Source organism: Ursus americanus, chromosome X (assembly GCF_024610735.1).
Source record: "Ursus americanus isolate L20-20 chromosome X, mUrsAme1.1.p, whole genome shotgun sequence".
Taxonomy (NCBI): Eukaryota; Metazoa; Chordata; class Mammalia; order Carnivora; family Ursidae; genus Ursus; species Ursus americanus.
In genome coordinates, this window is record NC_142164.1 from 90,845,467 (window position 1) to 90,856,043 (window position 10,577).

The window sequence follows — 10,577 nt, forward strand, 5'->3', positions numbered from 1 at the left end:
AATCTTTGGAAAATGTACCATCTCAATGAATTCAGCCCAATCCAGGGTTATATCACATATTCCTTGCCCTATTATCCTAGTTTCTAATAATGTAAATTAGCAAGTCTTGTAATTACTTTAGTGTATAATCCAATTCCTTCAAGGTCATACTTTGTACTTGTCCCCCTGGAACATGCTGAAAATCTGACCAATAATTATGGACCTTGTGGTAACAAGAATTATTGGGGATGGGTGTTGAGAATAGACAACCTCTTACATGATAGATATAGACAGATAGAGAGAGAGATAGATAGCCAGCCAGCCTGAAAATAAGCCATCAGTTGGGACATTTGAAGTTACCAATCAAGACCAAAGGAAAGAACAGTTCGAGATGGATGTCTGAGAGGAAGTTCTATAGGAGATTATAGTGCAGAGGAGCACTTGAAGCATGGAGAATTTAGAAGAGTCATGCATGTTCTAGCAGCTCCTTTTCACAGGAGTCAAAGTGAGCTAAGCAGAAATGTCTTCATACAGGTAAAATGCATGGTCAGACAGCTCTTGCAAGTTCAGAACCCTGAACAAACACTCTGAAGGGTGAAGGAGCTTGAAGACTGGTATAAGAAGATGCAATAGTCTACCCCAAAATTCAGTTCATTGGCATCCAACCCCAATTAACCAAGCTCTCTTGAGGATTGCAAATTACTCCTAGGGAATCTTGCTTCCAAAGTCTTGGTGACATCACCTAGCTGAGGAGATACTAGGTCCTTTGTGGAAAGCTATTCATGCTACTCAGGCAGGTAGCTTGCAACCCCAGGAAGATCTATTTTTAAACTAAACCAGCAGTTGACTCTCACCTGCCCCGACCTCTCCTCTAGAGGAGGAATTCTCCATAAATACAGCCAGCTTGCTGCCCCTCATACTTAGGTTTTTTTTTTTTTCCCGTCTGATTAGTAATGCCATGTCTGCCAAATGCAGCAAAGAGCTATGGAGGGTAAGATGAACAACATTTATGCCCCTTCAAAGGTGGTCTTTCACCATGGTCTACTGTAGGGGTTGACACAAATTTTCTATGAAGGGCCAGCCAGTGAATATGTTAGGCTTTTTGGTCCAAGTGGCAAAATCATGACTATTTTGTAGCTACTTCTATAACGAGAGAGAAAACAAACGTCCACAAATATCTTATTGGCAAAATTCAAAAAAGAAGAAGAAATGTTGAATTGGGGGGGGGGTGATTTTGTTTATTGATTGGTTGGTTGTTTGGTAACACAGATCCACTAATGAGAAGGACGGGATTTTAGGGCAGATAACATTTCACTTATCTAATGTTGGTATTCCTATAATCAAAATTATAGTAGGTATGACTGTGTCCCAGACCTACTAAATTTGAACCTGAATTTTAACAAAAGCCCCCAGTGATTTGCAAGCACCCTAAAGTTTGAGAACATACCAGTCTAGAGCTTCTTAATACTATCTGAGCTGCATCTCTATTACTCCAGAGAAGGTAAGGAAAGCTACAGATCCTAGAAAAGGTTCACAAACCATTCAAAGTCCATTCAAGAACTCCTATAGGGTCAGTGGCCCTGAAGACCTCAGGAACTCTGCTGTCAGGCCCACCTCAAGATGAATATGTTCTAAAATTAGATTGTGGGGATGGTGTTCAACCTAAGAATATACTAAAAAAAAAAAAAAAACCACACACACCTTGAATTGCACACTCAAAATAGGTAGATTGTAAGGTATGTGCATTATATCTTAGCAAAGCTGTTTTTATTTAAAAAGTCAAATTAAAGAATTTCAGTTTGGTGGTGAAGTATATTTTTATTTTACTTTATTTTAAGATTTATCTATTCATGGGGGGGGATGGGCAGAGGGAGAGAGAAACTCAAGCAGACTCTGAGCTGAGCAAGGAGCCCCACGTGGGCTCGATCTTACAACCCTGAAATCATGACCTGAGCCGAAACCAAGAGCTGGATGCTTAACCAACTGTGCCACTGAGGTCCCCCAAGGCATTAGATTTTTCAAACTTCCCATGGGTTTCCAATGGACAGCTCAAGTAGACAACTGCAAGAACCCCAGGCTTTGGCGTCAGGAAGCTCTGAGTTCAAATCCCAACTTTCCTACCTACTATGTTACAGAAGCTAAGCTATTTAACCTTCCTGAACCTCAGTTTCTTCTTATGTTAACTGGAGATAATCATATTACCCACCTCACAGGGTTTCTGGGAGGATTGGAAGGAACTTCTAACGCAAAATGCCTAGTTCGGTCCCTATCACACACTCTTGTTTCACATGAAGCCACTGAATTCCTCAGATATCAAATGTAAGGCCAAAAAGAAACCACTGTGTAATTCACATTATCTAAGTCATAGTTAATCATAACTGTTCTATTATCCATGTGGTATTCTATTTTATATTGGGTTGTGTATTTCCTGCTTCATTAGTGTACTTGCCCTAACTCCTTTTCCTTATGGCTCATGATAAAAATGACAGTAAACACTCACATAGCATTTATATACATGTGTCAGGCATTGTCCTAAGGTGTTGGTTTACATATGTTAACTCATTCAGTCCTCACGTCAACACCTGGAGTTACTTTCATTATTACCACGTTACAGATAGGCACAACAAGGCAGAGGGAAACTAAGAAACTTGCCCAATGCCACAAAGCTCATAAGTGGTGGAGCTGGGGTTCAAACTAAGGAAGTTTTCCTCTAGTGACTGTGTTCGTGACCATTATACTATACTGTAGAATTATATATATATATATATACATATATATATATATATATACACACACACATATGTATATATATGCATATATGTGTATGTGTATGTACATATGCATATGTATGTATATATATGTATATATAATTAACATATTAATAAATTTTATATTTTATATTTTGTATTAAATTACATATAATAAATAACAAAGATAATATATAATTATATATATTATATATATATAAATACATAACTCAGAGATATATCATACACATAATTTTAGTCTTGCTCAATCTTATACCAATGCCCAGCACTCTGGCTTTTGAGGGTGCACATTTCTATGCACCAAAAGAATGTACAAAGATGGACACGCAGGCACACCAGAAAACTGAAAGATGGACTGCCGTAAACACAGATTCCTTTGTTGGTAGGAAAGGTGGGTTCAGGGACTGGTGCCAGTCTGCAGACTGTTACTGTCTGAGACAAGATATGTACAGAACTGAGAGCATTTACAAACTGTCATAGGAATTTGACACCAGAGTGACAAAGGAGCGAGTAATCAGCGGACTCATCTCATCATACGGTGCCTTTTACAAAAGCATCAGTCTGAGGTGGCTTGGAAAATGAAAAACAAAGGAACTGGTTCTTTGCCACAGACTGCTTGGGAAATAACACTGCTCTCAGTATGTTTTCTTTTCCTTTCAACGTTCCTCAAGCTAGGGGTTCTCTCTACCAAGAACAAAGCCTGGAGGTCTGAACATCGTTTTACTACCTGACAGCGCAGAGAAGATGTAGGATATGACATTGGAGCAGCTTCCCCTGACTGAGAAAGGAGGTAAAAGCTCCAGCAATGGGTCATGGTGCAGAGAGGGCAGAGGAAAAGAGGTTAGGAAGGGCCTGCTGCTACTTGGCTCCTGCAAGGATGGCCTGAGGAGCTCAGCTGGGGGAGGGGGACTTAGCATGGCTGAGACAACAGGAAGTCTTACAGGGGCCAGTAGACCCAAGGGCCCAGAGAACGCAGGCCCCTCTACCCTGGACTAAAGGTCAGAGAGAGGATGCCAACTGGTAAGACACTGGGAACAAGGACAAAACAGCAACAGCTCTGTAGATGCCAGCAGACTGGGGGAGCCTGTGACCCAGGAAGAAAGGTAGAAATTGGGGGAGGAGGACAAAACATTCCAGGGAGATACCTTTAGAAGTACTTAACTTGACCAAGGTAACACACTCAGCAAGGACTCTGGTTCAAACCTAGGCTCTGAAATTTATTAGCTGTGGGATCTTGGAGACATGACTGAACCAAGACATCATCTTGGTTACATGGAAAGTACTTGAATAGTCCTTGGGTCATAGTAAATCCATGGAAAATGTGAGCAGTTACTAAGATTATTAGTGGTGGCACTGGACCTACATTTTATGTTTGCTGACCCAGGATCAATAGTTACTCAATATAACCAATCAAATATTACCCCTGGATTTTATCCTCATTGTTCGGGAACCTGTGTGGTACTAATACTCAGTTACATCCTATTCTGCTTAAGTATAAAGCCAAACACCTCACTATTAATCACAAAAACAATAAGAGAGTGAAACAGGAATTCACTTGACAGAAAATCAATAGCTATTTGGTTTGTTGTATGTAACTGATTTAGAAATAACCTTCCTGTGTTTGGAGCTCAAATTCAGTAATAGCCAATGAAATCAGATGACAGCTATAAGTAGTTTGAAGTAAATTGAATTCTTCCTTTTTTTTAAGATTTTATTTATTTATTTGATAGAGAGAGACAGCGAGAGACAGAACACAAGCAAGGGGAGTGGGAGAGGGAGAAGCAGGCTTCCCACCGAGCAGGGGGCCCGATGCAGGGCTCGATCCCAGAACCCTGGGATCATGACCTGAGCCGAAGGCAGACGCTTAACAGCTGAGCCACCCAGGCGCCCCTGAGTTTTTCCTCCTTAAACATGACTAATGCAAACAAAACATTCCAGTCTTTCCTTTTTTCCAAGTTACTGGCTAGGCTTCCTTGTAGTTATTTTCCCTGGGCTGGTGTCTCAATTAGAGGACCATGATTCTTTGTCACAACATGTGCTTTAGTATATATCTAGTTCCAGTCAAAATGTGAAACTTTAAAATTATATACATTTGTTTGTAGGCACAGACATCTTTGGATATACCAGTATATGTTGAAAATTGAAAAAAAATATCTATTTTGTATTAGGCTCTTACGGCCTTGTTTGAAAACATATCCTTGATATATTGATTGATTTAAATGACATTAATTTCAAAAATTTTAATCCTATATTGATTTGTATGTGATTTCATGCCAGGAGACTAAACATCATTGCTGTCTATAAATAGCTCTTGGGAGGATCTATTAATGGATTTGTCTATACTCTGATAGGTGAAGCAAATAAATATGTTTGCTATGATCTTTCTTGGTCTGTGTTTACCAAGTGGGCTGTTGCTGAACTTTTTATGACCCAGATAAAAGTATGTTTAAATTCAAAGTCTATTTTTGAATCCTGGAACATCATTATTTGATGGCTGCATCCCAAGTATGATTTCTCCACACACACCTGCTGTCCCATCTCAACTATATTTTCTGATAAGATCTACGACTTCCATTCTTAGAATACACCGTCAATGTTAAATGATTTTGTTTAAAAAGTATGTTGTTTGGTTTTGGAAATTTTACTTGCTTTGAAATGAAGTGCCTCTTACAGTTGCTTTGTTATACGTCTTCTTAATTTCCCTCCAAGTTCTGGTGCCCTTTTGGAAATATTTTCTGACTGCACAACACCAAAATGAAAATGCCACTGAAGTCTATTTACATGAACCACAAACCCCTAAATGAATTGGATGTGTTCCTAATGTAGGAACAGAGTGCTTCCTGGCATTTGATTAGTAAGATTAAATCACATTAGCCTGGATAAGTCAACTGTTACAAAGACTGGAAACTGCTAAACGAAACTCTAACAAGAGTTACAAATGGTATTATGCCTACTTGGAAAGGAATAAGGTTATTAAGGGGTTCAGTGGAGGTAAGACTGATTTTAATATTTTAATTCAGTGAAGAAGAAAATGAAGTAAAAACCTATTCAATGATTTTTGTAGCTGATAATGCTTAAAGTAAAAATAGAAAAACACTAAGGTGAGAGAACACTTAAATGAACAAGAAGTAGTTGAAATAGGAATAGAAATCAAATGGCAACTCGAAACATCAAGACTAAACTGTTGAAATGTCAGCAGAAACAAAGAAACACATTCAAGAGAAAATCCCATGAAGCCATGATGAAGTACAGTGCAAAGCGGCTGCCAATTTACAGTACAATATGCTGTCTAGGAAATAGACGGATCGCTATTTGAGATCTTTTTTTTTTTTAACGTTATTCATTTGACAGAGAGAGAGCGAGCACACAAGCAGGGAGAGCAACAAGCATAGGGAGAGGGAGAAGCAGGCCCCCTGCAGAGCAGGGAGCCCAACATGGGACTCGATCCCAGGACCCTGGGATCATGACCTGAGCCAAAGGCAGACGCTTAACCGACCGAGCCACCCAGGTGCCCCTACTATTTGAGATCTTTGATGCTTACACAAAGAATCATAGATGAGTAAAATCAGACTCCCCTTGCACAGATACTGGAAAACTTAGTAAAAATCTTCTTTTAGGGGCACCGAGGTGGCTCAGTCGGTTAAGTGTCTGCCTTCGGCCAAGGTCATGATCCCAGGCGCCTGGGTCAGAGCCCCACATAGGGTTTCCTGCTCAGCGGGGTGTCTACTTCTCCCTCTGCCCCTCCCTCTGCTTATGCTCCCTTTCCCAGTCTCTCTCTCTCAAATGAATAAAATCTTTAAAAAATTTTTTTAAATCTTCTTTTAGTAATTTTTATATGTTATGAAAAACTATCAAACATTTAATAGCACTTGTCAAGGAAAACAAACTGTAACATTTAACAGCTGCCCAAGACTCCAGAGCCTGCCCTTAACCAAATGCCAGGGCACAGAGGTGCTGAGATGATAGCACTCAGTGGTGGAGAATACGGGCTCTGGTTCTGGGCTGCCTGGGTTTGAAATCTGGCTCCATTACCCATCAGTTATGCACAACCTCCATGATCTTAAATTTATTCTTATGTAAATGGACTAACTATGCGATCTATCTCATGGGGTTCTTGGAAAGATTAAATGATTTAAATATTTTAAAGCACTTAGAACCACTCTTGGAATGTTCTAGATATTATTATTTGTCTTTTCTTAACATGGGAAAGAAAAACTCTCATCCAAAGTCAACTACTACTGTGTAAGTAAAAATACTCTAGCCAATGAGCCTGTCAATTGAGAGGAATAGAATTTCTAAGGTCCCTTGCACTTTGCAATGTTATAAGCCTATGCTTGTTATAGAAAGAAATTTCTAGAATACAGAGGAGAGCTAAGTCTGCTTTTTTAACATTTGGACATTTGGATACTGATATTTTGATTCCATGAAATGCTGACATATTTCATGACTCTAAAGGGCAAACTATTTACCATTCCTTTTTCTTTAACACCCTTCCCCTAAAGTGTCTGAAAGACCATTATCCCCATCCTTGGAGCTCAAATGGTTGCTCAGAATATGCATGACTCCTTGACGTGCGTTTGCTCAATTCTGCCCCAATTGGGAGGATCATTTTTTATCTGAGTCTTGAGGGATTCAGTCAGGTATAGGTGTGTCCTCTCCGGCTCTGTTTCCAACCTTGATGTGGCACCTGATCCCCATATGGTGACTCCATTCTAATAAATCATTCCCCCCTTGTACCCACGCGCTGCCACACTGGCCCTCACCACCACTTCTGCACTTAGCGATCACTTCCAATGTCCCAGGCCCTGGTTTTAAGTATTGTACGTCTATTAACCCTTCCAATCCTACAATACCCTTTTGAGTAGAAATTATTGGTACCTTCATTTTACAGAAGAGGAAACTCAGGAACAGAGAAGCGAACTAAGTTTCCCAATTTCCCACAGCTGTTAAGTAGTAGAGCTGGGGTTCAAATTCAGGTAGTCCGGCTGCAGAGTCCAGGCTCTCAATCCCTATACTCTACTGCCCCAGTATTTAAGATCCAGAACCTCGGTCCCTGCCCCTAACTTAGTCTTCTATTAGCAAATCTTACTTTCATATTTAGAGTGCTTCACAGCTGAAAATCATTTCACCTCCGTGAGCCTATTTGTTCCCTGTGACCGCTGAGTGAGAGGGGTACGAGGACACTGGGGCTCACAGAGAGAGAAAACGCACAGGAGGCACTAGATGTTAAAATCAGAAATTAAAGCTGGATCTTTGGCTACTAAAGCCTGTGTTCTTTCTATCACACTCATAATTCTGCCCCCAGGGTTTGGACAAACAAGATATGCATGAGGTTTCACTTTCTGGGAGAGGTGGGATGTGACTCAGACCCTGAGTTCTAGGTAGCTCTGAGACTGAGGGAGGAGAGGACGAGAAAATAAAGTATAAAAGAAAAAGAGATTACAGAAAAGATACAGGGAAGAGGATAGATTCTAAACATACTGTCATAAAAAGAATGATACGACTTGGTAATGATTTGGGTATTGAAAGCAAAGGAAAAGTCAGAAGCAAAAGTGACTCCAAGGTTTCAAATGTGAGAAACCAGGAGATCACCGACACCAGAAGCAGAAACATGGAGGAAAGAGGAGGACATAAAAGACAGTTTGGCTACAACCGTGATGAATATTAGGTGACAGTTGGACCTACAAGTGGGAAAACACACAGTAGATGGGAAAACCTGGAAATGGCGATCTTATAGGCATTATTTGAAATGATATTTTTAACTATGATACTTAAGACTATGGGTTGTTGAGACATCACAGGCAAGGAAAAAGAAGTAATAGATTATGGGCCAAATAATAAACCTTTGGGGGAATGAACAAGGACAAAAGAGAAAAGAAGGGAAGGAGACAAGAGGGAAAGTGGTAGAAAAGTAGTTGAATAGATAATATAGAGTCATGGGGAACAAGGAAGGGAGAATTCAAGAAGTAGGAAGTGATCATGAACATCACAAAGAGCAAAATAGTCAAACAGAATGAGGATTTGGAAAAGTATCCTCTGTAGCACTTATCGTAACTGAAATGAATTATTTGGGGAAATTAACACCTTTCCTAACAAGACTAGAGGCACGTAAAGGCAGACCCGAGGGCTGCCTACTGTAACTTCACTTCGTAGCAGCGTCTGATGTGCAGCTGTCACCGAATATTTATCGAATGGATAAATACATGAATGAATGTCATTAGATTTCCTAACAGCACCCCCAAGTGACCCTTGGAAGTACTATGGCAATCAAGTGATGAAGGTAGATGTCATATCACAGGGAAATTGAAAGAAAGTGGGGTTTTAAAAGAGAGAAAATGGGTAGTAAGGCTAGAAGGGGCAGATTTTAGTAAGTATCTCTCAGAGATGGGTTTTGCTGAAACGGGAGAGCACTTGGATCGAGAAAATTTCCTATTGTAGAATACTCTGTATTTAACAGATTTTGTACCTCTAAGATGTCTGCCTGACTTCCAGATTCTTCCAGAACTTAAGGTAGCCACTCGAGTCACCAGTTCTACAAGTGATGGAAACAATGGGACCACCTTTTCTGACCGCTGTGTTCAGGAGAATTAGGAGTCTGTGGGTTTGGCATGATGGAAGATGCGGAGAAAGCACGGTGAGCAGACGTCAGAGGAACCAGTGACACTACCCGCAGAAAGACAGGGCTGGGAACGGCACCAAGTTGGAGAGAAGTTACAGAATCCTGTGAAATCATCCAAAAGCGGGAAAGTATGTGTGGGGGTGAATGCGTGAGAGTGAGAGCACATACACGAGCAGCATATGGGACGTACAAAAACATAGTTACAAGGAAATTCTAAATAGCAAGTATCAACGATGATTAGCTAAGTTATTGCATATGCTGGCAAAACAGTCATAACATATGCCATTGTATAATGGAACTCAGAGAGGTAAAACAAACGGCTCATTTCGCACATTAAAGTTGCATTTCCTAAACATCCTAAATAAGCGTAAGAAAGTAGCTTCAACAAATACACTAAATGTGCTTCCAGGACACAAAGAGGTAGAAACATTACTCCCTAAACTTATTAGAAGACATTATCGAACTAGAATAAACTAAATGGCAACACAAAGCTAATTCCCAAACTCAGGGTGGCAGAGAATTTCAGAAAATCATAAGCACATGGAATAAATATGATTTGGCAACAAAAAGACATTTTCTCATTGCCTCCCTTATCTGTTTCCCCAGTATTAGCTGCCCATATGTAAATGTGTGTGTCACACACACAAACACACACACACACACACACACACTCTGGGATGTATAGATTTAAGGATTTCACTAGAGTCCATTTGAATGTCTTCATGCACCTAAGTCATGGGGTATAAATCATAACAGCCTTGTGCTTAAGCTGTTGTCTAAACATCACATAAGCAACTTATTATAAAGCAAAAAAAAAAAAAAAAAACCCAACTAAATTCCTGTGCTTAAAAGACATTTTAAGGAGGCTAAGATTTAAGGTGTATTTTTAGATACATTATCATATACGAGTAATATTTGCTACTCACAATTTTGAATGCTGGAAATAGATAACTCCTTTTTTTTCTCCAAGTACAGAGTGTGATATATTATGTTGCAAAATGCATTTCTCCCCTAAATGAAAAAGATAGTACTGCTAATTAAAACAATCCATATTAAAGAGCAATTTTCAAAAACCTGATGCATCTTTCTAGTGTATATTCATATTCAGTCAGTATCTCGTCTCCTCATGGTGTTAAAAACATCACATTCATGTTGAAATTATTCCAGGGATTTCAGGCTTTAGCAATCTTTCTACTCAATTTATAACCGCA

The 10,577-nt window shown here is 39.7% G+C and overlaps 1 protein-coding gene across 1 annotated transcript in view; it reads right to left on the reverse strand.

Annotated features, from left to right (window-relative positions):
- SYTL5 (synaptotagmin like 5) overlaps positions 1-10,377 on the reverse strand; it is a 133,735-nt gene extending 123,358 nt beyond the window's left edge. Inside the window, exon 1 of the mRNA XM_087859445.1 lies at positions 10,293-10,377. The gene's annotated coding sequence lies outside the window, so the exon portion shown is untranslated. The remainder of the gene's footprint in view (positions 1-10,292) is intronic.
- Between the last annotated feature and the right edge of the window lie 200 nt (positions 10,378-10,577).